The following is a 27,191-nucleotide window of genomic DNA, read 5'->3' as shown; positions in this document are numbered from 1 at the left end:
CATGTATTCACACAGCACCAACATTTAGGAACCAGGACAAAATTATAGAACGGTAAATAATTGTAGTGCATACAAGAAACCTTGATTGAAGTTTGAAAAAGAGGCATTAATAGTTTTTCACGACTGGGGAGGCTGAAACCCCAGTTGATGCACTAATAATAATTCTACTTCTAATCATAATATAATTTATATAATAAAAATTATAACAATTGTGTATTATTATGATTATTATCCGATGATGATAATCTTACATGAATCAGATAATCTTTACACTATGAAGTAAAGGGAAAAATACTGTGTAGAATCATATTTAGGTGAATAATGACAGATTGCATGAGTATTAAAACACATTCACCGTATGGCTACTTTACAATCAAAATCAAAAAACAACACCATATAATTTAGGAGGGGTTGAAAATATGTTCAGGGGCCTTTACCACCAAAGTTCTTTTTCATGCAAAATCTTGGAGACATTATAAGCTGCATGTTGCATTGAAAACCTTATTTAGGTTTTATTCTAAATGCGTTTCAAAAGCTAGTAAAGCCAAATTAAATCAAAAATATGTTTTCTAATATTGCATTTAAACATACTGAGTATATGTATGTGTGGTGAGGTTTGGTTTAGGCAGGAGCCCCTAATAATAACAATAAATAAATACATATTCTCAAAGACCAAAATAGGGCCACACACAACAAAGCCTGAGGCCCCTACTGTTCATAAACCAAGTGATGACAACCTGGGAGAGTAATATTATTGTTAACAGCAGATTTACAAGAAATAAATGCTCTCTGAACTGAGTCAGAAGGTGTCAAGGTCATATTTACCTCCCAATGTTGCAAGTTTAGGGCAAGATTAGGGCACCGTTTATGTATCCGTTTGCCACGATGAAATAGAAGCATAAGTCCTTGCTTGGATATGAGCATCCTGGAGAAGTCCACCTAAACATTGCAGAACATAAAACAAACATGGCTGATGATTGATGTAAATACATAACACTCGTAAAGTCAGTCAGCAAGTGTCCACCCTGAGATCATGGGTTGTGAGTTCAAACCCTGAGTCATACCAAAGACTATAAAAATTACCTCCCTGCTTGGCACTCAGCATCAAGGGTTGGAATTGTGGGTTAAATCACCAAAAAGGATTCCAGGCGCAGCCACCGCTGCTGCCCACTGCTCCCCTCACCTCCCAGGGCGTGAACAAGGGGATGGGTCAAATGCAGAGGACAAATTTCACCAAACCTAGTGTGTGTGTGACAATCATTGGTACTTTAACTTTAACTGAGTTAACATTTTCCCAAATGCCATTATTTTCTCATTGTCTTTAAAAAAATGTTACCAGGATGCCATGACACTTTAAAAAGTTGAAGTTTCAGTACTTGGAGAAAAAGAGGGTAGAATTTGGATGGATGTGAATTAAACAGGGGGTTGACTGCTGCAACTTGACTAACTTTCTCTCACTTAGGAGTAAGAGGTGTCAGAGAAGATGGGTATTGGTGACAACATCTGTGTGTGCGTGTGTATGTGTGTGTGTGTGCGTGTGTAAATGCCACATTTGGCAAACATGAAGGAATAACAATGCACGTCTGTCAGCAGGTCTTGTCCCTGGCAGGGGTTTGAAGCAAACAGGAAGTGTGAATCTCTGATGAGCAGAGAACCCGCGATAACGCCCCATATCGTGCATGCAATCACAACATGTACCACCGGCACATGCAGCGTTGTATTGGATCTGTGTATTTGCCAGCTTTGTTGCCAGAGGTTTACTAATCAAAAATGTCAAAATGATATCCAGAACGACCCTTTTATACTCATCACCCTTGACCTCTTGTTGCACCTGTGTGGTCACAGCATCCGCTCACCATTATGAAAAAAGTGTGTGATGGCATGTATACTATAGTTCAGGGGTCGGCAACCCGCCGCTCTGGAGCCGCATGCAGCTCTTTGGCCACTCTGATGTGGCTCAGCTGAATAATCAACGACCCCCCCCCCCGATTATTTCGGGAGGTTTCCGGAGTTTGGTGCCTCTCCCAGGAATCAATCGGGGACAACATTCTCCGGTCTTCACCCGGTCTACAATATTGAGTGCGTGCCGTGATGGCAATGCTTTTAACTTCCTCTTAAATATGTCGTCGCGCCCGCTTTTACACAATGCTATCTACTTGTCGGCCAGTCGCATGCTCTTTTCAACTCACGCTTATACCTGTAAGGCATACTTGTTCAACAGCCATTAAGGTTACACTGAGGGTTGTAATATAAACAACTTTAACACTCTTACTAATATGCGCCACACTGTGAACTCACACCAAACAAGAATGACAAACACATTTCGGTAGAACATCTGCACAGTAAGTGGCGCAGTGGAGGAGTGGCCGTGCGCAACCCGAGGGTCCCTGGTTCAAATCCCACCTAGTACCAACCTCGTCACGTCCATTGTGTCCTGAGCAAGACACTTCACCCTTGCTCCTGATGGGTGCTGGTTGGCGCCTTGCATGGCAGCTCCCTCCGTCAGTGTGTGAATGTGTGTGTGAATGGGTAAATGTGGAAGTAGTGTCAAAGCGCTTTGAGTACCTTGAAGGTAGAAAAGCGCTATACAAGTACAACCCATTTATTTATTTATTTATTTAAACACAACATTACAAATATCAAGAATCCCATGCGTCCCTGACTCTTCCTGGCAAATATACATATCGGGTGTGTATAATGTAGCCAGGAGGAGTCAGGGATGGATGGGATTCTGGGTATTTGTACTGGTGTGTATATGTTGTCTTACAGTGCGGATATTTTCCCGAAATGTGTTTGCCATTCTTGTATGGTGTGGGTTCACATTTTGGTGCATATTAGTAAGAGTGTTAAAGTTGTTTATATTACAACCCTCAGTGTAACCTGTATGGCTGTTGAACAAGTATGTCTTGCAGCGGTGCATCTGCAGGAGCCACATACAATGCGTAACTGGGCTGGTAAGCTGTTTGTTCATGTTGTAAAGGGCGTAAAAGGCAGCGCTTCCATAGCACTCCCTTATTGTTGTTGTTAGGATGAATATCATCAGATATTAGCGGGAATAGATCATTTGAGAAGTGGGAAACCTCCGGAAAATATGGGAGGGTTGGCAAGCGTAATGCTTTTATTTATAAATGGTTGATTTATATAGGCTAGTAAGGTACCTTACTAGCCTATATAAATCAACCATTTATAAGTACACATCAGTAGGTTAAATGAACCTCTTCAACACAAGTGTAATGCTGTCAAGCCGCATTCATGTAAAACTCGCGGGCCGCGCTAACATTACATTTTTTCATTAAGTGCGGGCCGCGTGTCTGAGACCCCTGGTTTATACATAGCACAAAGCAAAAAAAACAACTCTGTATGCAGTGTTATTTCATTTTAAATTTCAAAAGAGTTTTGCGGCTCCCATTGTTTTCTTTATTTTGTGAAACGGGTCAAAATGGCTCTTTAAGTTGTAAAGGTTGCCGACCCCTGCTATAGTTCATAGTATACACACAGTAGACATGTATACAGTACGTTATCACAAAAAGTGTGTAATGGCATTTATACTACTATATATTGTCCTTTTTTGGAGTCGCGAGTGGTGCTAGAGTCTATCTCATGTGCGTTCGGGCAGAAGGCGCGTACACAATGGACAAGACACCACTTCATCGCTGGGCCAACACGGACAGATAGAAAACATTCACACTTAGTGTTGGCAATCAACCTATCCCCAGGTGCATGTTTTTGGCGGTGGGAGGAAGCCAGAGTATGCGGAGGAAACCCACGCAGTCACAGGGAGAACATGCAAACTCCACAAAGATCCCAAACCTGGGATCTACTCATAAGTACTATTGTGAGCCACTTGTACTAACCCCTGTTTCACCATGCTGCCTATATATATATATATATATATATATATATATATATATATATATATATATATATATATATATATATGTATACAGTACTTAATTACAAAAATTGTGTGTGTATATATATATATATATATATATACATATATAAATATATATATACACACACAATTTTTGTAATTAAGTACTGTATACATATATATATATATACATATATATATAGATATATATATATATATATATATATATATATATATATATAGATATACATATATATATATATATATCTATATATATATATATATATATATATATATATATATATATATATACATATATATATATATATATATGTATACATATATAGTACATATGTATAAAGTGCTTAATTACAAAATGTGTGTAATGGCATGTATACAACAGTACATACAGTACACAACGTGTGTAAAGGCATGTATAAAGAATACAGTACAGCCTTTCATTCCTGTGGTGGACAATTAGCCTGCTTTGCTCTTTGGCTGTCCCTGTGTCCCCCAATAACAATCAAACATAATGGCACACAATCACACGCAGTGAAACGTTACAATGGCCTCATAAGTGCTGTGCAATAATCATTTGTCTATTAGTTAAAATCATTAGTCCAACTGAAAAATAAGTGCTTAACTTCTCATACTTACAGTTATTAAATCTTTCCACCCTTATTCTTTAATAAGAACATTTTAACAACACTTTATCAAATTAATTTCATCAAATTTAAAAACCCTCTTTTGTGTTTTGTACCAGAACAGGCATGAGCTGTTGTGGTGTGTCAGTAGAGGGCGCTCTATCCTAAGTGTTCCAAACATTTTTGATATTAGTGTGTTTTAATTTCCCAACACTGCTGGCTCTTTTCTTGTTACTTAATGCACATAAACCACCAGTTATGCTGACTTTATCACACCCTTTATACAACTAAATTTGAAAGTCATGTGGTTCTGTTAGGATTGTAGATTTTCCTAATGGTGCCCCTAAAGTAGAATAGTTACCTCATTTGTGGACCTAAATTTTAAGATATCCATTGAATTATTGATTACAGCCTCAATTGAATAATAATTAAACAGTCTTAAAACTATGTGAATGGACTGGACTACCATAATGTTTCCCACTGTATTTAAAATAACACAAAAGCTTCTCCTATTATTTATTAAGTTTCAAAAATGTCATATTTACACTCTCATTGTTCTGTTCACAAAGGGAACAGACTTTTCCACTACCAGCATGTGCTGTAGTTTTAGACTAAACCAAACAGCTTTCCAAGAACATGTTCGCAAAACATCTGGATGCAGCTTAGGCCGTCCAATGTGATTATAATTATATGAATTAATCATGAATAATTATATTCACCCAAAAGTGAAATCTGTTTTTTGTCCAATTTTAAAATGCAGAAGCTATCCAGGTACAGTAAATGTAAAACCCAAATATCCAAATATATTCAGTGAGCATGGAGGATGGATAATTCTAAAGTTAACATTAGTTTGGGGCCTTTGTTTACTTAAGGGTCAAATATATCTGCATTAGTAATGTTTAGTGTTGGTTGGTTGAAGTTAATTTCGAACATGTATATCATTTCAGTAACCCTTTAGTATGGGGAACATATTCACCGTTAATTAGTGGCTTGTTAGAATGCAAATTAGTAACAATTGGGTCTTAATTAGTCATTATGAAGTACTTATCAATGCCTTATTCTGCATGGTCTTATTATACAACCAGTAAGCCATTAACTAAGAGTCTTCCTCAATAACCTCACAATTACTGCTTATTAGTAACCTTAACCCTTATATGTTCCCCTAGTGTCCAAATAACTGTAAATTAAGTCTTTGTTACTTAGAATATGTTCCTCATACTAAAGTGTTACCCTACATCACATTTTTTTTTTTTTTTACAAAATGTCCAAAAAGGAGCAGGAAGTAGCAGCGCGTATATAATCGTACCCCCGTGTGTGTCATTAACCTGCAGAAAAATAACAAATTTGTTCATTTCTATTAAATTTTTTTCAGGGCTTCCACAACTGCAAATTCTGGAAAATGATTCCTGTTTGACCCAATACAGGTTTATTACTGATCGTCACCAAGTCTTTTAATACACTAGCCCAGTGGTTCTCAAATGGGGGTACATGTACCCCTGGGGGTACTTGAAGGGGTACGTGAGATTTTTTTAAATATTCTAAAAGTAGCAACAATTCAGAAATCCTTTATAAATATATTTATTGAATAATACTTCAACAAAATATGAATGTAGGTTCATAAACTGTGAAAAGAAATGCAACAATGCAATATTCAGTATTGAGTGCTAGATGTTCCATAAATATTGATGTTAAAGATTTATTTTTTTTGTGAATAAATGTTTAGAATGAAGTTAATGAATCCAGATGGATCTCTATTACAATCCCCAAAGAGGGCACTTTAAGTTGATGATTACTTTTATGTGTAGAAATCTTTATTTATAATTGAACCACTTGTTTATTTTTCAACAAGTTTTTAGTTTTTTGTATATCTTTTTTGTCCCAAATAGTTAAAAAAAGACCACTGCAAATGAGCAATACTTTGCACTGTTATACAATTTAATAAATCAGAAACTGATGATATAGTGCTGTATTTTACTTCTTTATCTCTTTTTTTCCAACCAAAAATGCTTTGCTCTGATTAGGGGGTACTTTAATTAAAAAACTGTTCACAGGGGATAGGTTGAGAACCACTGCACTGGCCCTCTGTTATTAAAAGTCAACATTTTGTTTATGGTGTAATACAATTTATTTTAATGATTTACCACAGCTTTGAGGAAAAAAAACAACAACTCGCTTTTGACACCCAAATTTGTGTTGCGTCGCCACAGTGTTATTCAAGGTTATACACAAGGGAGCTGGTTTAGGGAACTATGCATGCATCGTCATGAGTCACCCTTTTCAACATAGTCTTCTCATTACACATATAGTTTACTACAGTTCACTGGCAATAACGGCATGTGAATCAGATGTAAAGTGGGTTATTTCTACATTCTCAGACAGGCCTGTGATCACACGACACCTCTATTGTGCCTTTATGAATGTGTATTAACAAACCCATATGGGACCCCAGACACCGGTGTTTACAGTAAATATAGTTAACTGATGTGGAAAAAAATTCAGCTGTAATGTATTCTACGCTCTTATCGTTCCATACATGGTTGAGCTTAATGCACTTAGTAGAAATCTTGACTAAACCAGTTTTTTGTTTGGAGCATGATTGGACGTACTATGCCATCCTGCAGACTAGACTCTGTGTGAGAGGGTTCTTACAGGTGTTCCGGTGTGTGCATGCTCAGGATGAGGGGGAGGTGAGATAAGAGGGTTGAGGCATGTTGAGATTGCCTTCAATTAGCGCTTTCCTGAGGAGAACAATACGATATAGATTGGCACGTCGCCGGACAAGAGAGATGGCAGAAGATAGAGAATGTGTGAGGTTAATGACAGTCTATACGCACAAGACAGGTAGTCTTGCTCACCTTCTCTCTTTGGGTTTAATCAATTTGCTGTCAGCTGTCCCAGGAGTCGTGGTAATTACTACAACAATTATCTTCCTTGCTGCCACTGTGAACCGCATCTTCAACCAGGTGTTTCTTCCTTGATTTTTAGAGTCAGTAGTTTTGGGCCCTTCAGGTAAAAACAGATGCCAACTTTGGGTTCTAATGAGACACTGATATTAGAAATAAGGCTTGTCACATACAAAAATACTGTTCTTCTTATATTCCTGGGGGTAAAAACATTTGTGTTTTGTTAAAATAACGTTGAATCATATCATGTGAAAATACGAGGACGCCCTATGTTTTACTTATTTTTCCCATGAATATAAATAGCATCTATGGCGTCTTCAATGGGCTGTGGCCACAATGCTTCGGAATACACGCTATGTTAGATGTTAGTGGTAGTAATAGTAGTTTATTTTGGACACATTAAAAACCAAGCAGAGGAAAGAAAAATTAAAAAAAAGTTAATATTCTTAATACAATTTCAGTGAAGTACAGTCATACAAACAAATACTTCACATACAAAAAACAAAATAACCAAACTGGAATGAGAAGAAGTGAATTTACCCCCTATTAATAAATAAAAAAAGGCAGCATTCATATCATTATTATTATATGGAATGATTATTGGGTGTTTACTAGTCTTATTGCAATACATTATCAGTAGTCTTTTACTCACCTTTCTCTGGCACATAAATACATTGCATACTTACATTATACACATATATAGGCACATACAAACACCACGCAATTACAAATAAATACCTACCCAAATAATTAGAGTGATAATAATGATGTACACACTATGTGATTGTTAGGAACCCTCATTCTTGTATAGATTGAAAATTGTGTCGTTGAATAACATTTTAAACTGAACTAAGGTTGAACATTTTTTTTAACACTGAATTAAAACTGTTTCATAGTTTAACCCCACACATTGAAACAAAACAATAATTTGTGTTGTGTGTACGTTCTGAACTTTAACATTAAAATTACCCCTTGATTTATAACCCCGTTCCCTTTCAGTGAATAACTTTTGAACATTTCCAGAAAGTGAACTGTTTTTCGCTTTAAATATGTAATCCAATCATCAGACAAATGGACATTTACTTCAAATTAATTGCTCAGTCCCACCTGTGCCCATTTTGAATTTGAAATCAATCTTATTTAAACATTTGCAGACATGAGCTTGTCAGTTCCCTAAAACATGTACCAAATATTGTGGCGGTCCAGTCAATCCGATTTATGGGTTTGAATTTAGGGTTTATTTACAGTGTTGCCATGTATCAGGAAGTTAATAGCACAGGCAACACAGAAAGTTCCTAGTTCGAATACAGCTTCCGCCATCCTAGTCACTGCCGTTGTGTCCTTGAGCAAGGCACCTCACCCACACTAGTGTAGATCTAGCTTAAATGTTGATAATGGGTTTCTTAATGTAAAGCGCTTTAAGTTACTAGAGAAAAAGCCAACCCTCCATCCATTTCCCACCGCTTGTCCCTTTTGGGGTCGCGTGGGGCGCTATATAAAAGTTGCATCTTTCTCAATTCGACACAATACAATGTTTTATAACACTGCAAATAAGTTTAACCTTTCCACCTCAAAGGTACTCAAAAGGCTTTACATTGTCACCTTTTGACCTTTTCATTCAGTGGGGGCTTGCCTAAAGCATTTAAGTTTCCATTTTTTGTATTATAGTGTTATTTGAAATAATTGGGCCCTAAATAGTTGTCTTTATGTTCAGTCTTCAACCAAAAATGACTTTTTTTCTTGTTTCATTCAAACTCTAGGGGAAAAATCACACTAAATGAGCAATAATTAGCCTCTTTTTTAGGATGTGGAACAGTTCAGTTCTGCATGCTTTGGAAAATAAAGTCTTTGTGGAGGGAGGTGTGGCCTGCGGACCTGCAGCGAAGCGGGGTGTGCCAGGACACCTCAACAAGTTGCAATTTTTGGAGGTTTCCCGCCTCAGGGGTTCCTGGAACCACCAAACATCTCCACACGAGCCCGGATCAGGGTTAAACACTATTTTATTTTTCAACAGTCTGTTTCTGCTTTCCATCAATTGTCTGTGCGTTTCTATCCCTCTTGCTCTTGCTTTCGCTACAGCTCCAGCTCCAGCTCCAACCCCACCACTCTCCCCTCCAGCTGCTGCCTTTTAACAGAGCGACAGGTGATTAGATAACCAGGCCCAAGTGGGCCATCTACGCACCTGTCGCTGATCTCGAAGCCAGTCATAGCAAACCCTGCTTCGCTGCAGGTCCGCAGGCCACGCCCCCCTCCACAGTCTTTTTTTGTGTTCGTATAGTCAGGAATGTAACTCACCCGAATAAACTTTGATGGATAGGTTGATTGGCAACACTAAATTGGCCCTAGTGTGTGAATGTGAGTGTCAATGTTGTCCGTCTATCTGTGTTGGCCATTTGATGAGGTGGTGACTTGTCTAGGGTGTACCTCGCCTTCCGCCCATGTGCAGCTGGGATAGGCTCCAGCAATCCCCGCGACCCCGAACGGGACAAGCGGTAGAAATGGATGGATGGATGTATTGACAATGAATTTGAAAGAGTGAATACTCCATTGTGCTGTTGCTGATATTTTTGAATCAGAAAGACAATTTTCCTCTAGCGTAAACCATTTAAAAAAAAAAACGTATATTCTTGTTCTTCTCGATCAAGCAACATTTTGTCTAGCTCTAACCCCAAAACACCCCATACCACTACTAAAACAATATTACACAACTTGTAGAAACAGGGCTGTGGGCAAATGTGGTTCTTAGTTCTAAATAGGTAATATTAAAACAAAAATCAGAACATAAGTTTGATTTTGGCATTCACCCTGCTCATAAAACCACTTATATTGTACAGTAACTTGAGAATTTGTTCCTGACATACCTTTATTCCCCCTGTGGAATATAAACAAAGGCGTGAATCTGATTTAAGTGCTGACATTTGTGTTTGTGATTTATCTACTTAATCAATTAATTCATTAGGAAAACAGCTTTAAATTTATATCCTGTTGCTTCGATTAATTGGATCAAATCTGGACTGCATGGAGTGCCTGGAACTTTCAATAGGTGGACAAAGCAAAAAAAGTGGTGTTGTGTGGTTCCAGCAATCTGAGCAACAGACATTTTTTTTGTATATTTTTAATTTGTTTAATGCACACATGTTAAAAGTGCAATTACAATACTGATGATGTTCATTTATTAGAACAATTATGAAGAATATAGCAGGCAAAAACACATTTTCTTATTCCAATTATTTTTCCTGAAATACGCATTGTGGCTATCACGTGGGTTTTATCCGATTATTTGAAATTGAACAAACTAATTCATAGATTATTACATTACTAAAATAATCGATTGCTGCTGCCCTAAAGGTGGGTTTACGTTGTGCGTTGTATCAATTGAAAAATAATCACAGTTACATGCAGAGCTTCTAAATCAGTGGTTCTTAACCTGGGTTCGATCGAACCCTAGGGGTTCGGTGAGTCGGCCTCAGGGGTTCGGCGGAGGTCAAAACACACCCGACTCATCGTATGAATACAAACTTCTCCCTATCGGCGTATTACGGATATGGCAACAGCTGACTGATTTGCAGGTGTGTAAATTTGTTGTGAGTTTATGCAGTGTGTTGTTTGAACAAGGTGATGTTCATGCACGGTTCATTTTGTGCACCAGTAAAAAAAAACATGGTAACATTTTAGTAGGGGGAACATATTCACCATTAATCAGTTGCTTATTGACATGCAAATTAGTAACATAATGGCTCTTAATTAGTCATTATTAAGTACTTATTAATGCCTTATTCGGCATGGCCTCATTATAACCCTAACCCTTTAACCCTGACACTAACCCTTACCAAATAACTCTAAATTAAGTCTTTACTACTTAGAATATGATTCCATAGTGTTCAAATAACTCTAAATTAAGTATTTGTTACTTAGAATATGTTACCCATACTAAAGTGTTCCCAAAAACATAACTTTGTCTTGAATTTGAAAAACTTTCTACTTTTCACTAAAGAAGGGTTCGATAAATGCACATATGAAACTGGTGGGGTTCGGTACCTCCAACAAGGTTAAGAACCACTGGTCTAAATAAAATGCGATGCAATAATGTTTTGGCTGTGTGAACAGATGGGTGTGTCCGCAGCTGAGGTGTGTAAGCAGCCCAGTCCCGTCAATCACACAGTGCGGTGGGGGGTAGTATGCAGATACTACTAGCTGTCAACAAACCAAGGAAAATGGATGCCTTAGAAAGCCATAACTATGATAAATTTACACAGAGTAGCCCCCACCCCCACCTCTCTCTCTGTGTTTTTGAGCGAGCACATTCTGATAGACATGCATAAAGTTCACACACACACACACACACACACACACACACACACACACACACACACACACACACACACACACACACACACACACACTGCCCCTCCTCCGGTTCTCTCCAAACCACTATACACTATCTCACTGAGGCTCCGTTTCCATCAGCAGCCTGCGAGTGTGTGACTAATGTATGCGGTAAAGCTGCTCGCTAACATGCCGCTCACCAGTCCACCACGGGCCAATCCATCCCTTCGTCCGCACCGCTGTACCACATTAAAATAAATTTGCAGTGTACATTTCTGATATATGGCTGGAGGGTGAGTCAAAGGGTTGCTTAGGGAGCAATCAAAAACAATCTGCTCGATTGCAAGGATGAACAGCTAAGTATTAAGAGGTGGGCTGTGAGATTTTTTGAAATGAAGCCATATTTTATTGAATATTGTGAAGAGGACAGGTCAGACTTAACCGGACTCTCGCCAGATCCTTGTAGTTCACAGAGCTCCACACAAGGATCTGGGATTGAGGGCTCTGCAAACTCCTTCAGGATAGCAAAAAATAATGAACCGATCAGGATCATAGATGTGACGTAGCGCCGAAGCGTCTGTTCGATTCAGACAACAATGGTGGCACGCTTCCAGGAGTTGTGTGCTGACATTGATTCTGGTATTGCAAATGTTTAGCGACATGGATCGTCGACTAACATCGCTGTGTTGTTTCATTAAAAGTTCTCTAACTTTTCGCTCTGTCGTTATCCGATATGTCGGCTGTTCTCTTTTGGATTTCCCAACATCGCTCTCATCAGCATCAGGGGTTGATTTCAATGTGAGTGGTTGAAGTAGCACGTCATTCAAGATAACAGACAAGTGGTTTATCCAATCACATACAATTATTTTTTTTACAAGCCCCTGCCTTCTGAAATACATCTCCTATTGAGAAGTCCGAGATCCTTGTGGGGAGCTCAGCGATCTACTAGGATCTGGCGAGAGTCAGGTTTGGTCAAACTAGCCCCGAGGTCCAGGTTTGTTAGTTTGTATTTGTTGCATTTACCAATATCACAGCTCGGAAGTCAAATATTCGTTTAAGGCATATTCAAATTGTGTTTAGCTAACATGACACAAAGGGAACAAAAACTTAGGCCATGTCTACACTAAGTCGTTTAACCCCTTAGATCAGTGGTCCCCAACCTTTTTGTATCCGCGGACCGGTCAACGGGGGGAATTTTTGTATTTTTATTTATTTTTATTTTTTTTCTTTGTCATGAAAATGGGACATTTTATCATGAAAAAGGGAGGTTTTTGTGGTTGGTGCACTAATTGTAAGTGTATATTGTGTTTTTTATGTTGATTTAATAAAAAAAAAAAAACCCAAAAAAAACAACATATATATATATATATATATATATATATATTTTTTTTTTTAAAAAAAAACAAAAATTAATAAAAAATTCTTCTGCGGCCCGGTACCAATCAGGCCACGGCCTGGTGGTTGGGGACCACTGCCTTAGATGAACAATTATTTAGCTTAAGCCATGTATTTCTTGAATCTCTGGCACTTAGGTCTGTATGGACTCATTGATCGTTTGCAAACTGAGTTCGGAGAGGAAATGACGCCAGAAAGACCTCGCCCACACAGGAAGTGACATCAGAAAGAACACACCACACACAGCCAGCTTCATAATAAAGCGGTTTCGTAGCTCGGAGCAAACCACTAGAAATATGGAGGCCAAACACGGGCATCCAGACATGCCCGTGTTTTTCCTTCTTCTGCATGTACAGACGCTTGTGGAAATCACATATGAATACCTTAAGAGAAAGCCATTGCAGCTATTTCAGATAAAACACTTCTCAGACGGGCTTCACGGTGGCAGAGGGGTCAGCGCGTCTTCCTCACAATACGAAGGTCCTGAGTAGTCTTAGGTTCAATCTCGAGCTCGGGATCTTTCTGTGTGGAGTTTGCATGTTCTCCCCGTGAATACGTCGGTTACCTCCGGGCACTACGGCTTCCTCCCACCTCCAAATACATGCACCTGGGGATAGGTTTGTTGCCAACACTAAATTGGCCCTAGTGTGTGAATGTTGTCTGTCTATCTGTGTTGGCCCTGCGATGAGGTGGCAACTTGTCCAGAGTGTCCCCACGTTCCGCCCGATTGTAGCTGAGATAGGCACCAGCGACCTATAAGGGAATAAGCAGCAGAAAATGGATGGATGGATGGCACTTCTCAGACGGCAAGAGGACTTTCCAAAGTCCGGCAGGGTCAGCTGTGATGCTACTTAGGGAAAAATGTTGTCTTTTTTTCACGGTAGAGTCAACGAGAATATGAGCTCTCGTGGATGTGATAAAAAAGGTAGCATGTGCTTTGTATTACCTGGCCATCGAGGGAAGACGAGGGAAAACTACAGAAAACCGACAATGCTTTTGAACTGGCAAAGCAGACTGTATCAGTTAATGCCCGCCATGTATGTCGCGGTCGTGGTCCATCTAGGTCCAGTATATAAAGTCACCAAAAACGAATGGACACTGAAGTTGAAGGCAAAAGAGTGAGAAGTGTCCTGACCAGATATCTAGGTCCCTAGTTTGATTGATGTAAAATGTTCTTTATCACATTGTTTATGTGTCTAATACATATTTGATTAATTTATAACGGCTCAGTTGTGATTCACTACAATAGGGCCCCACAGCACACTGGACTCCAGTTAATTGAAATATCACAACACTGGATATTGTTCAGATAAGTTACATTTAAGAACTTGCACACAAAGCAACACTGGAGATGACTATGACGTGCGCACTTTCCCCACATGCGTACAAGGTCTTGTTGCACGGGCAGACGGGGGTCTTAAACGGTGGCATTGTTGTGTGTGGTCACGGATAAGGTTTGATGAGGTTTACCCTGGATACCCTTATCCGGCATAGTGTAAACGGAGACTTAGTGGCCGGGGAGTAAGAGTAAAAAAACGTGTATTACTGAGAACAGACTGTACCTTTTGAGTGAACCTTGACTTTGATTGCAGTCATAATTGCTGCATCGTTAGAGACTGGACAAGATGAATGTGCCTCCAACTAGCACAGAACATCCAGCATCTTGCTCTTTGTGTTTGTATGAAATATACCAGAACACAAAGCTCAGGCGCTTCTTGAATTCGACCGAGGAATGATGGGAATTCTTAAACGGTGATTCAGCTCCTCCAAAAATAGCATTTCGGTTTGATCGCTGCTGTGTGATTGACAGTTATTTGTGATGAGCGTGTTTTGGCGTTTGTGATTAGCTGTTGATTGTCAGCTGGTGAGTCATAACGACATAAGGCAACAGAAGGAGCTGTCAACAATATTGACTCATTGCTAAAGATGCATTCTTTCTCTGTCTGGTGTCTGTAAACACATGATCCTTGTTTTTCCCTCCCCTGTCCTGCCTCCAAAACCTCCAGTATCTCTCCGCCCTCACGCTCCTTGCTGGTTTCTATCCATCTGTCCCTAACCCTATCAACAAGATGACTCACAGGCCCGCCTGTGTCACACACACGTTTGTCCTTTGCTTCTAACCTCACCAGCACAAACACAAAATAAAAAGTTTACAATAATGTTGGAAACTTTCCACCCTCATCCACAGATCCACTCCCCATGCTGAATTTGGTCAGGGATAAAAAAATCAAAAAAACAGAGTCAGCAACACCTGGGGAGAAATTGTGTGCTTCTTGCAGGTGGCGTGATACTCATGACGATGTGAAATGACCGCATTTAGTGGCCTTTTTGTGCTTTCCTGCTATTCATTTCTTTCTGTGTCACGTCAGTGTTTCCTACGGACTGGCAACTAATATGTGGCGGCGTGGTCAGAGGTGTAGTGGGGGCGTGGCCTGGACTGTATCAAAATGAGTGTCATGATCCTTCATTGTTTTGTTAGTTTCTGTATTATTTCCTGTCCAATGCTCTTATTTTTACTTTCCACTTCCTGTTTGCTTCCGCCACTCCTCTGGTTTGAGCTCTGGCTCCCTCACCAGTCCCTGATTGTCAATCAGTATGCTTCTTATGCCAGCCTCATCAATAGGAAGGTGTTGGATCATTGTTTAGCCTGGAAGAGTCATGGATGAATGGGATTCTGGGTAATTTTTCTTTTGCGTTCATGTTGTGTTACTGTGAGGATGTTCTCCCGAAATGTGTTTGTCATTCTTGTTTGGTGGGGAATCACAGTGTGGCGCATATTAGTAAGAGTGTTAAAGTTGTTTATATCACGACCTTCAGTGTAACCTGTATGGCTGTTGACTATATGCCTTGCAATCTCGTACGTGGGAGATGCATGCGTCCGGCCGGCACGCAGATAGCATGGTGTAAAGGTAGGCGATGACATGTTGTAGAGGATGTTAAAAGTTAAGTCATCACGGCACGCCCTCAATATTGTAGTCCGAGTGAAAATCGGAGAATTCTAACCCCGGATGATGTCCGGGAGAGGCACCAAAATCCGGAAACCCCCCGAAACAATCGGGGGGGTCGTCGATTATGCAGGTGAGCCACATCAGAGTGGCCAAAGAGAAGCATGCGGCTCCGGAGCCGTGGGTTGCCGACCCCTGACTTAGACTGAACTCTGGACATGAAACAAAAGTAGCTAACTGTGGCCTGAATAAACAAAAAAGAAATTACTTGGCATTGCTTAAAATAAGCAAAACTTAATGTACCAACGAACACAGCATGAAACAAACTATGACGCCAGGCCGACTGACCGGCAATGGCAGGCTTAAATAATGCCTCTAATTAGTGCGCGTGTAGCAGGTGAGCAGCCGAACACTAATCAGAAACAGGTGAATATAATTTGCAACCGTGGTAACCAAAACAAACTCAGGGAGGTGCACAAACAGGAACTGAAGGAGTCTTAAACAAAACAGAACATAACTAAACAAAACATGATCACAAGACATAACACATATATATTTTTGAAAAGGTATACAAAAATGCTTAATATATATTTAGCATCAGCATATCTTTTACTTGTTACATTATATCGTAATGGTGTATTTTATGATTGTTGCTGTTTATTTTATTAATAAAAAGTAACAGGCTGGACTTTTTATGAAGGTTAATTTGTGACTTTATATATATATTTTTTTTGGCAGCTGAATATATGTAAAAACATTTTGGGGTTACGTGTGCCTCACAATATGAAGGTTCTGGATTCAATCCTGGGCTCGGGATCTTTCTGTGTGGAGTTTGCATGTTTGTGGGTTCCTTCCGGGTGCTCCGGCTTCCTCCCACCTCCAAAAACATTCACCTGGGGATAGATTGATTGGCAACACTAAATTGGCCCTGTCTATCTGTGTTGGCCCTGTGATGAGATGGCGACTTGTCCAGGGTGTACACCGCCTTCCGCCCGTGTGCAGCTAAGACTCCAGCACCTCCCGTGACCCCGTATGGGACAAGCGGTAGAAAATGGATGGATGGAAGGGTCTTCATTTTGTGAACTGAATCTTTTACATCACATTATGCTTACAATTTCATTGAATACCGTTTTTTTTACCTTTCACCTTTCACAGGTGTGGCGTTAGCGGTTTATCCAAATATGGTAAAAGTGCTTTGCGTGAGTCTGACATTAAAGTCTACGCTGTCGTCAATAAGCTTCTCCTTTTTCGCTGTCTCGTACATGCACATGCATCCTCTGCTTTTACCTTTTGTGGTATAAACTAGCATATAGTTGGAATGTATAGCCGTCAGTAGGCTTGGATGGAAGCACTAAAAATTACAGCAGGAGTCCCCAAACCATCCAGCCTGTCAGCGTACCTGCCATCGTCCACAATCTGGCAAAGTAGTTAAAAAAACGAGTCGCAACCTCATCGCAGGGCCATCACAGATAGACATACAACATTCACACTCACATTCACACACTACTGCCAATTTAGTGTTGCCAATCAACCTATCCCCAGGTGCATGTCTTTGGAAGTGGGAGGAAGCCGGAGTACCTGGAGGGAACCCACGCATTCACGGGGAGAACATGCAAACTCCACACAGAAAGATCCCGAGCCCGGGATTGAACCTAGGACTACTACATCCTTCGTATTGTGAGGCAGACTATATGTATATATATATATATATATATATATATATATATATATATATATATATATATAAATTGTGGAGGAGGATTGTGATCAGCGCACTGTTGGAGATGCCAACGCGCGGATCACCAGTTGGTATCTTGCTTTACAACCCTACTATTTCAGAGTGATCCATAGGCCGGGGGCACAGAAGGCCGTGGCGGACTTTCTCTCCCGCTCTCATGCAGGGAAGTGAGGAGGGAGTAGGCGCGGCCTGACGATGTGCCGGCCTAAGTCTGGCGGTGGAGGTATGTGGAGGAGGATTGTGATCAACGCACTGTTGGAGTAAAGGTCAGCGACCCCGTCTGGTCTGCTGGAGACAGCGCACGCTCAGACGGGGGCGTGGCATGTGCTGTCTGAGAGACACAGCAGTCAGATGATTAGTTTGCGCAGGTGATACGAGTTAAAATAATCATATGTTGTCTTTAACAGTGAGCGGCCGGGTGCAAGAGAGGTCAGACCAGGGAAACTGAAAGTCAAGACATACCTGTTTGTGAGAGACCTGAGCGACTGAAAAGTCGAGACATTCCTGTTGTGTGAAGTTGATGATTAAAACTCCTGTCAAACCCGAGCAACTGGCTTCCAGCGTGACTGTGTAAGTAGGAAAAGCTTACATTTGGCGCCCAACTTAAAAAAAAAAGGAAAAAAAAAGAAGAGGACAATGTCGACACCAAGCACGATAGAGGCATTGGGGCAGCTGTTGGCGGAAGTATCCACGGCCAACCACCGGCAGATGGACCGGCAGGGACAAATTGCACAACAAAACCAAATCCTGCGAGCCCTGACAGACAGGTCCGGAGCGGGGGCACTGTGGGGATGCACTAAATGGCGGAGACAGATGATCCGCAAACATGTATGGACATGTTCGAGGCCACGGCGGGAGCATGCGCGTGGCCTGAGGAGGAATGGGCACTGCGGATGCTGCCGCTGCTGGCGCCTACCACAAGAGTACTGGGTAAGATACCGAGACTTGAGACGTACAGTGCTGGACCGGACGGGAAGATCCAAAGAATATCACAGGCGCCGGTTCCGGGCAATGCGACTCGGCCTGGAGGAGCGGCCTTTCGCCCTGGGCCAGCAACTCAGGTACGCGGCGACCAGATGACTGCAACCCGGGCAAGTTCAGGAAGTGATGGAACGGATTATTCTGGAGAAGTTCATGGAAGCGATCCCGGCACAGACCTCAGCATGGGTCCGGTATCACTGCCTGCGGCGGTGGCCCTAGCAGAGGACCATCTGGCGGTGCACCGAAAGGAAGAAAAGACAGCGGAGACGGGGGAGCGCCCAGTTACAGCGCCGCGCAGGATGCACGTGCAGCCGGCTGATGGAATCCAGCAATGGCCAAAGTTTAAAAATGCTCAAACTGTTTTTTGTCCTCCTCAGAACCCGACGCTGTGTCTCCCCCGCAAACAGCTCCTCGAATGCCTGGGCAGGTGTGCTAGAGGTGTGGACGGCTTGGACACCTGCAGCGGGAATGTCCTAACATGGAGGTGGGACAGGTGATCCAGGTCGTTGACCCTGCGGTGCCCTCCCCCGGGCCAGGAAAGACATACTATGTACCGGTAAGGATACAATGGAGTACACATCGGGCGATGGTGGATTCGGGCTGCGAGCAGTCCATGATCCACCAAAATCTGGTTTGACCTGGGGCGTTGAGAATGGGTACATGGGTGCAGGTTAAATGTGTGCATGGGGATATTCACGAGTACCCTATTGTGCCGATGAACATTTTTTTGAAAGGGAAAAAACAAAATGGTAAGGTGGCTGTAAATTCGCGCCTGGCGCACCCCATAATCTTTGGAACCAATTGGTCGGGATTTAATGGGGTAATGGAGCAGTGCGCAGGGGTGCGTTCACGACCGGTAGGAAAAGGGGATATCCCCGCTATTCTCATCGGCGACGTGAGATCATTAGACGCTGCTGCAGGGGAGGGGGAAGGGCAGACGGCAGGGGCTTCTCAGGAAGTTTCCCCGGCTCCCCAATGGCGCCCCATGGATGATTTTCCACTCGAGCAGTCTTGAGATGACACTCTGCGCGCGACCTAGGACCAAGTGATTTCAATTGATGGGCAGCGGGTTCGCCCGGGGATAGCGCGGGATGTCCCTCACTTTGCATCGATTAGGGACAGATTATACAGAGTGAGTCGTGACACTCAGACAGGGGAGAAAATCACCTAATTTTTGGTGCTGAAAAATCGTCGGGAAATGATTTTCCAGGCGACACATTTTAATCCTATGGCCGGCCACATGGGGTATGATAAGACACTTAATCGGATAATGGTCTGGTTCTATTGGCCAGGCATTCAAGCGTACGTGCGCCGTTGGTGCGCGGCTTGCCCGGATTGTCAGTTAGTCAACCCCTCGGCCACCACTAGAGCCCCTTTGCGGCCTTTACCACTCATAGAGGTCCCATTCGAGCGTATTGGTATGGACCTCGTCGGACCATTTCACACGAGCACCCAGGGATATCGCTTTGCGCTAGTCCTGGTGGATTACGCAACGCGCTATCCTGGAGCAGTACCACTGTGCTCCATCTCTGCAAAGAGTGTAGCGCAGGCACTGTTTCAAGTTATCTCCCGTGTTGGAATCCCGAAAGAGATACTAACTGACCAGGGCACGTCCTTTATGTCACGCATGTTAAAGGAGCTGTACGGATTATTGGGGAGCAAATCTATTCGGACCAGCGTTTACCACACACAGACGGATGGGCTGGTGGGGCGGATGAATATAACTTTGAAATCCATGATCCGGAAGTTCGTACACGAGGACAAACAAAATTGTCATAAATGGTTGGATCCCCTGTTGTTTGCAGGGTGGGAGGTTCCTCAGGCCTCCACAGGGTTTCCCCCGTTTGAACTATTGTTCGGCAGGAAGCCGCGAGGGGTACTGGACCTAGTCAAAGAAAGCTGGGAGGAAGGTCCAAGTCCCAGTAAAAACAAAATTCAGTACGTCATGGACTTGAGAGCAAAACTCCACACATTGGGACACTTATCACGGGAGAATTTGCTCCAAGCCCAAGAACATCAGCAATGCCTGTATAACAAGGGGACACAACTCAGACAATTTTCACCGGGAGAGAAAGTACTTGTATTACTCCCAACATCCTTCTCTAAATTACTCGCCACGTGGCAAGGACCCTTAGTGGTCACACGACGAATGGGTGACGTGGATTACGAGGTCTGGCGGTCTGACCAGGACTGGGTAACCCAAATATACCACCGACACCTACTAAAAGGGTGGAGGGAAGCGTAGCCTGTCTCCATGGTAACGGCGATAGCGGAGAACGAGAAGCTGGGGCCGGAGGTTCCCCCCTCCCCCCGGCCCTTCTTTCTCCGCTGGGATAATCATCTGACGCCATCACAGAAAGCAGATGTGGCCAATTTATAACAACATTTTGCTGACGTGTTCTCCCCCCTGCCAGGCCGCACGAATCTCACCCAACATTACATAGAGACCAGCCCAGGCATGACAGTGAGGTCTCGGCCCTATAGGCTACCCAAACACAAGTGCAAAGTAGTTCAAGAGAAATTAAAAGCCATGCTGGAACTGGGGGTAATAGAAGAGTCACACAGTTCATGGTGCAGTCCCATAGTTCTGGTAGGGAAGAAAGATGGGTCTGTGCGATTCTGTGTGGACTACCGCAAGGAAAATGAAGTGTCAGGTTTTGATGCCTACCCGATGCCCCGGGTCGACGAGCTCCTAGACCGGTTGGGCACTGCTTTTTTTTGCGACACTGGATTTAATTAAGGGTTACTGGCCGATACCCTTGTCTCCAGAGTTGAAGGAAAAAATGGTATTCTCCACTCCGGAAGGTTTATACCAATTCGTGACCCTTCCGTTCGGCTTGTTCGGTGCGCCCGCCACCTTTCAGAGACTCATGGACCGGGTACTGCGTCCCCACGCGGTATATGCTGCCGCCTATCTAGATGATGTCATCATCCAGGGGAACAAGCAGAGGGTGGGGGCGGTACTCGAGTCCCTGAGGCGGGCGGGGCTCACCGCCAACCCGGTGAAGTGCGCGGTTGGCCGGAGGGAGGTACAGTATCCGGGGTACCACTTGGGGGATGGTCAGGTGCGGCCTCAGATAGACAAAACTGTGGCAGTTGCAGCCTGCCCGACCCTGAAGATGATACAAGAGGTAAAGCAGATTTTGTGGGGCGGTTTAGCTCGGTTGGTAGAGTGGCCGTGTCAGCAACTTGAGGGTTGCAGGTTCGATTCCCGCTTCCGCCATCCTAGTTACTGCCGTTGTGTCCTTGGGCAAGACACTTTACCCACCTGCTCCCAGTGCCACCCACACTGCTTTAAATGTAACTTAGATATTGGGTTTCACTATGTAAAGCGCTTTGAGTCACTAGAGAAAAGCGCTATATAAATATAATTCACTTCACATTTTGGGGCTGTTGGGTTTGTCCCCCGGTTTGCGGACCTGACCAGCCCACTAACTGAACTCACCCGAAAAGGTGCTCCAGATCTGGTCCAGTGGACGAAGCAGTGCCAGCAGGCATTCGATAAGGTGAGGAGAGCACTTTGTGAGGAGCCGGTACTGCACATGCCTGATTTTTCCCTCCCTTTTTGTTTGCAGGCGGACGCATCGGGCAGAGGGCTGGGAGCTGTTTTATCCCAGCAGAAGGAGGGTATCGACCACCCCGTCCTGTACATCAGCCGAAAGCTGTCGGAACAAGAAAGCCGGTACAGCACGGTGTAGAAAGAGTGCCTTGCTATCCGGTGGGCCGTCGGTGCCTTCCGGTACTACCTGCTGGGACGCCTGTTCGGCCTCTGCTCGGACCACAAGCCTCTCCAGTGGCTCCACCGCATGAAAGATGCCAACGCGCGGATCACCAGTTGGTATCTTGCTTTACAACCCTACTATTTCAGAGTGATCCATAGGCCGGGGGCACAGAAGGCCGTGGCGGACTTTCTCTCCCGCTCTCATGCAGGGAGGTGAGGAGGGAGTAGGCGCGGCCTGACGATGTGCCGGCCTAAGTCTGGCGGTGGAGGTATGTGGAGGAGGATTGTGATCAACGCACTGTTGGAGTAAAGGTCAGCGACCCCGTCTGGTCTGCTGGCGACAGCGCACGCTCAGACGGGGGCGTGGCATGTGCTGTCTGAGAGACACAGCTGTCAGATGATTAGTTTGCGCAGGTGATACGAGTTAAAATAATCATATGTTGTCTTTAACAGTGAGCGGCCGGGTGCAAGAGAGGAGGTAAGACCAGGGAAACTGAAAGTCAAGACATACCTGTTTGTGAGAGACCTGGGCGACTGAAAAGTCGAGACATTCCTGTTGTGTGAAGTTGATGATTCAAAGTCCTGTCAAACCCGAGCAACTGGCTTCCAGCCTGACTGTGTAAGTACGAAAAGCTTGCATATATATATATATATGTGTGTATATATATATATATATATATATATATATATATATATATATATATACATATATATATGTGTGTGTGTGTATGTGTATATATATATATATATATATATATATATATATATATGTGTGTGTGTGTGTATATATATATATATATATATATATATATATATATATAGATATATATATATATATATATATATATATATATATATATATATATATATATATATATATATAGATATATATATAGATACAGTGTGAATGTTGTCTGTCTATCTGAGTTGGCCCAATATACATACAGTATCTGAGTTGGCCCAATATACATACAGTATATATGTCCTGCTAAAAAATGAAACGTCGCCCTGAGATGGGTTCAAGAGTGTTCTGGAGCAGGTTTTAATCCAGGATGTCTCTGTACTTTGCTGCAATCATCTTTCCTTCTATACTGACTACCATCCCAGTTCTTTCCACTGAAAAACATCCTCACAGTATGATGATGTCACCACCATGCTTCGCTGTAGAGATGGTATTTACGCCAAAATGTTAAATCTTCGTCTCATCAGATCAGTGAATTTTGTTCCTAATGGTCTGAGAGTCTTTTTAGGGACATTTGAACAAACTTTTACGAAGGAATGGCTTGCATCTGGCCATTTTACCATACTGGTGTGATTGGTGGATTGGTGCTGAGATGGTGTTGTTCTATGTATATATATGTATATATATATATATAGTTAGTGTTGCCAATCAACCTATCCCCAGGTGCATGTCTTTGAAAGTGGGAGGAAGCCGGAGAGAAATCCACGCAGTCACGGGTAGAACATGCAAACTCCATACAGAAAGATCCCGAGCCCAGGATTGAACCCAGGACTACTCAGGACCTTCGTATTGTGCTGGCCCCTCTTCTCTTCACCCTGTACACCGCTGACTTCTGCTACAACTCAGAACTGTGTCACATCCAGAAGTACGCAGATGACAGAGCCATCGTCGGGTGCATCAGGGACAGCAGAGAGGAGGAGTTTCGGAATCTGGTGAGGGACTTTGTTGTCTGGTACCACACGAACCTCTTGCAGCTCAATCCATCAAAGACCAAGGAGCTGGTCATTGACTTTGGGAGGTCGAGTCCACGGTCACAACCTACTTTGATCGAGGGAGTTGAGGTACAGACCGTGGACTCATTCAAGTACCTCGGGGTTTGGGTGGACAATAAGCTGGACTGGAAAGTTAACACAGACCACCAGTACAAGAAAGGACAGAACAGGCTGTACTTCCTCAGGAGACTGCACTCCTTCAACATTTGTAGAAAACTCCTGTGGATGTACTACCAGTCTGTGGTTGCCAGTGTTCTGTTCTACATGGTAGTGTGCTGGGGGGACAGTACATCTAAGAAGGACAGCTCCAGACTTGAGAAACTGATCAAGCGGGCCGGTTCTACAATGGGAATGAAAGTGGACTCACTGGTGACGGTGGCAGAGAAGAGGACTGTTGACAAAGTAGTGAGCATCCTGGATGATGCCAGTCACCCTCTGCATAGCGTTATCAGTAGCCAGAGGAGCCTGTTCAGTGCTAGACTGCTTCATCCCAAGTGCAGGACTAATTGTCTCAAAAACTCCTTTGTCCCACGTGCCATTAGACTGTTCTCCTCTCTGGGGCAGAGGGCAGGGGGTACTAGGATGACAGGGGATGCAAAACATAAACAGTGCAATACGTTTTCATAACATGGTCACTATTGCCTACTTTGTCTTGTTATATTCTTATTTTACGGTTATATTTTTATTCCCATTGTTGCTTTTTATTTTTTATTCGTATTGTAATACTTCTCTATTGTGTTTCCATTTAAACCCCCGTTATTTACTTTTTACTTTTATTTAAATGGATCTCAACTCTGTACACTGCTGCTGGAATTTTAATTTTCCTGAAGGAACTCTCCTGAAGGAATCAATAAAGTACTATCTATCTATCTATTGTGAGGCAGACGCATTATTCCCTCTTCCACCGTGCTGCCCATATTTATACACACACACATATATATATATATATATATATATATATATATATATATATATATATATATATATATATATATATATATATATATATATATACAAACACACACACATATTAAGTACACATACACTGTACATGCAGGAATCATGTTAAATCAACATATATTCATCCATTTTCTATAATGCTTGTCCTTCTCTGGATTCCAGGAGTAGGGGATGTAACCTATCCCAGTTGAGCAGATGGCAGGGTACACCCTGGACAAGTCGCCGCCTCATCGCAGGGCCAACACAGATGGACAAATATTCACACATGAGAGCCAATATAGTGTTGTCAGTCAGCCTATCCGCAGGTGCATGTCTTTGGCTGGTTGAAGTATATTTTTCAACAGTTTCAATAGGATACATTACAGGTGGAGGTGGGAGGAAGCCAGAGTACCCGGAGAACCCTCATAGTCAGAACATGCAAACACCATACAGGAAGATCAGAACTCTAGAATAAAACCCAGGACGATCACGCTGTGAGGCACAAATGTTAACCACAACCACACCGTGCTGCTCTATTAAATTTGTCACAAGACCTACTCCAAGACGGCAGCACGTCTGTGTTCTTCACTAGCTTTTATTTGTTTTATGTTTTGCCTTTTTAGCATTTTATTGGATTCATCTCTAGTCTTTTTAATCTTCTTTAGTCTGTTTTGCAAATATTTTTGCTTGGAAGATTGTGGACACTTTTTGGCAGGGGCGCCGCTAGGGATTTTGGGCCCCATGAAAATAATCTTTACAGGGTCCCCAACACATAATTTCATATAATTTCATCATCATTAGGGGCCTCTCTGGGCCCCCTTCCATCATGGGCCACTAAAATCCGTCTCCTTTACCCCCCTTTTTGGCGTCCCTGCCTTTTGGGTGCAAGCTCACCGTTGCGTGCGGCTTCTGCTGCAGCCGACAGCCGGCTGGGGCCTGTCCATGCACACCTGAGGCCTGTAGGTAAGGCTCCAAGTGTTACGTTTATACTGGGGGAAGGAGACGGCACGACATCAGGAGGTCTAGCTCAAAGGTTTTATTTTGGCTTGATGAGTACATGGGGTGTGTATGCAACTATGTGTGTGGATGCAAGGCTATGTGTGGAAGTTACTCAAATATAAGTTACCTGGGGTTGTTGTAAGTGTGTGTTGATTGCAGTAGCAAACAGGTCCAGAAGGGTGAAGCGAGAGAGGTCCAAAATCCTAGCGAGGTCCGTGGGGGCAAGAGAGAGACGTCCAGAGATCCAGGTGCAAGCGCGGGGGGTCGAGGGTCCAGGGAGGCAGTCAGAGTCCGGGGAAAGAATTTAGCAGGTGAGACGCACCGCTCACTGCAGAGACACGGAGGTATGAATCAAAAGGTTGTTCCGGCATGGAGCAGTCAGTGGCGTGAGTCTTTATGCCGCTGCCTCTCGTCAAGACCAGCTGCGTTGATAGGTGATTGTCGGCAGCTGTGGAGGCGCATGGCTGCAGTCTGCGCGGCACGTGCGGGGGCGTGTCTTGCTGTGCGAACAGCGGGGCCTCTAGGTGCTACTGCTGGGGAGGGAGAAGCAGATGGCGTGTGCATCATAACAGTGCCCCCCCTCTTATGCGAGGCTCCCGACGAGCGCCGGAGAGCTCCAGGGTTGGCTTGATAGAAGTTCTTCAGAAGGGAGGGATCAGCAAGGTAGGAGGCCGGCACCCAGGATCTATCCTCTGGACCATAACCCTCCCAATCTACCAAAAATACCAGACCCCTACCTTGCCGACGGACCCCAAGGATCTCCTTGACGGTCCAAACTGGGTCACCGTTATCCAGAATTCTAGGAGGGGGCGGAATAGGGTCAGGGGAAGAAAGTGGAGAACTACAAACAGGCTTAATTTGGGATACATGGACCACCGGATGTCGCTTCACTGAGGGGGGAAGAGACAGACGAACAGATGCTGGGTTGATGATGGCCTCCACCGTATATGGTCCTACAAACCGCGGTGCAAGTTTACGGGAAGGTACCTGTA

The sequence above is a fragment of the Nerophis ophidion genome, linkage group LG06, assembly GCF_033978795.1.
Source record: "Nerophis ophidion isolate RoL-2023_Sa linkage group LG06, RoL_Noph_v1.0, whole genome shotgun sequence".
NCBI classification, from domain to species: Eukaryota; Metazoa; Chordata; class Actinopteri; order Syngnathiformes; family Syngnathidae; genus Nerophis; species Nerophis ophidion.
The sequence above is the reverse complement of the archived record's forward strand: the minus strand, read 5'-3'. Positions refer to the sequence as shown.